A 2,959-nucleotide genomic window follows, 5' to 3' on the forward strand; every position below is an offset into this window, starting at 1 on the left:
TCATCTCAAGAAGAATTGTCCTCAGTTGCGAGGTGGAGCAGGATCTGGTTCTGGATCCCAGACGACTGTTCAGCAGAGGAGACAGGGTCAGGCAGTGGGTAGTTCGAATCTTCGACCTCGTACCCAAGGTCAGGTTTTTGCGCTGAACCAGGATCAGCCTGGGATGTAATTGTATACAGTTGTAATGAAGAATATTTGCAGTGTATTACAATGGTGTTTTATTCTCTTGCCTAGATTTCGAGGACAAAATCTTTTTAAGGGGGGAAGAATGTAGTAGCCCGAATTCCAAATTGGGTAATTAACGGATTAATGGTGATTAAGAAGGTTTAATGTGTAATTTTGACCGAGTCATGATCGGACGGACCGAAGATGGTTCGGAAGCACCGAAGAGTTCGTAAGGTCCGAAGTGAGTTCGGTGGATCCGATCATTAGGTGTCAAGAGTTGATCGACACGTGGGAGTTCGGACGTTCCGAAGTGTAGGTTCGGTGGATCCGATCATGAGGTGTCAAGAGCAGCTGGACACGTGCATGTTCGGACGGTCCGAAGTGTATGATCGGAGGATCCGATCATGAGCTGTCAAGAGCCAATGGACACGTAGCGTTCGGACGTTCCGAAGTGCTGTTCGGAGGATCCGAACATGGCCTATAAATAGTGCTCGGATTTCTCATTTTTGACTTGCCAATTTCTTGAGTTTTCTCTCATTTTGGAGAGTTTGGAAGGTTCTAGGGTAGTTGTTGGTCGAGCGATAGCCAGGAGCTGCCAGGAGTGGTAGCGTAGCGACGTCTGAGTTACGAGGCAATCGACATCAAAGGGCTGTCGACGGACGAAGGTAAACCCTAAACCTTTGGTAGTACTAGGGAGTACTGGTTTTGCTAGTCGAGCATGGTAGTATTGATTGAGTGTGCTTTTGATGCGTAGGCTTGTTCTAGACCTGATTAGCGGTGTTGCGTAAGGCTAGGCTTGCTGTGATAGAGGTACGAAAGTACTATCCGAGATATCCTGGTTGAGTATACATTCTTATATGTGTTGCATGATTATGTGGTGCATTGATATATGTCATATGATGCATGCTATTATGTCACGTTTATTACTGCACGTTGCATTTCATGTTGAGCCGTATCTTCTTCGAGATAGCCTTTACTGTTGAGCTGTATCTCTTTCGAGATAAGCTATATCTTGGGGCCGCTCAGCCCTGTCTTGTGGACGCATGGACACCGAGAGTACACAGTGGCCGACGGGTCGGGAGGGCTTCGGTGGTCCGGGACATTTTAGGTCCACGTCTGTCTTGTAGTGGATGCAGTGACCCAGAGGTGTACCGCGCGGCACTATCCACTTGGCGCCTCTAGACTGAGCATTGTTGAGATCCTTTTGTGACTCCTGTTTCTTGACTACCCCGGTATCATGATCATAGCATGTGCATTTCATATAGGTCTGTATACTCATACTTTTGTACTGGGCGTTCTTATCGCTCACGTCCTCGGTTTTGTTTATTCTTGGACACCCCATTCCCTCGGGGCAGGCTTCAGGTTGGACAGCTCAGGAGGAGCAGGAGGAGGACGTTGAGTAGCTGGTTGGTTTAGTTTATCGGTATTGTTTTGATTCGATATGGTTGTATTGGGTATTTTTATTTTGAGTTATTCTAGACTTCGATTGGGTTGTATAACCATTATTTTTGTTGACTTTTTCCGCTGTTATCTCTGATTATAATTGATTAGGTTAATTGCATGCTTAGTTTTTGATTAGTAGGTGATTCTGGAACGGGTCACTACATTTATGGTATCAGAGCATGCATACGATTTTGGGATATAGATTCTGTTTTGGGATTTCCGTTGACCAATTTACTAGTTTCCCTATTCTATGTTGTAGCAATGGCTGACCACTTTGGTGATGAGAGTAGTCAGGGAAGTGTAGGTCGTTGGGGTGACCAGGACGATCGTAGGCGTCATCGTGAACATCGTCATCGTCGGGATGGTCCTAGGCGTTTCGATATGCATCGTTTCATGCAGATGGGGCCTAAGCCTTTAGTTGGCGGTGAGACTCCCGATGATGCGGAGGATTGGTTAGAGCGCATGGAGAGTTGTTTTCGTGCATTCCAGTGCACCGATGAGCAGAAGATGGAGACCCTTAGTTTTCTTCTCGAGGGCCGTGCTCGCAAGTGGTGGCGATCGACTTCTGCGCCGATAGTTCAGTCGCAGGGTAGAGCGACTTGGGTCGATTTCCGTGCAGCGTTCATGCAGCTGTACTTTCCTCCAGCCCTTCGCCAGGCCAAGACGATTGAGCTCCTGAACCTTAAGCAGGGGAGTATGTCTGTTGATGAGTATCAGCAGAAATTCTTCGAGTTGTTACCCTTTGCGCCTCATATCAGTGGCAGTTCTGAAGCCAAGTACGATCATTTCCTTCAGGGCCTTAACCAGGAGATCTTTGATCGAGTCACTGTCTGTGATAATCCTACTTCGTATGATGGGTTAGTGAACCGGTGTCGCCAAGCAGAGATCAGTCTCCAGCGTGGTAGGGCTATTCTTTCTTCTAGACCTCCGAGTGTTTTGAGCCCTCGACCTCAGTCTTTCAAGAAATCTGGTTCTTCTTCTTCTGGATCTGGATCAAGGTCTAGCGGTGTTGTTCGCTTTGGTGAGAAGAAGGATTCTTGTGCGCATTGTGGGAAGAACCATCCATCGGAGCAATGCCGATTAGCAGCAGGAGCTTGTTTTCAGTGCGGAGAGATGGGTCATCTCAAGAAGAATTGTCCTCAGTTGCGAGGTGGAGCAGGATCTGGTTCTGGATCCCAGACGACTGTTCAGCAGAGGAGACAGGGTCAGGCAGTGGGTAGTTCGAATCTTCGACCTCGTACCCAAGGTCAGGTTTTTGCGCTGAACCAGGATCAGCCTGGGATGTAATTGTATACAGTTGTAATGAAGAATATTTGCAGTGTATTACAATGGTGTTTTATTCTCTTGCCTA

Source organism: Primulina eburnea, chromosome 1 (genome assembly GCF_022965805.1).
Source record: "Primulina eburnea isolate SZY01 chromosome 1, ASM2296580v1, whole genome shotgun sequence".
Lineage (NCBI taxonomy): Eukaryota > Viridiplantae > Streptophyta > Magnoliopsida > Lamiales > Gesneriaceae > Primulina > Primulina eburnea.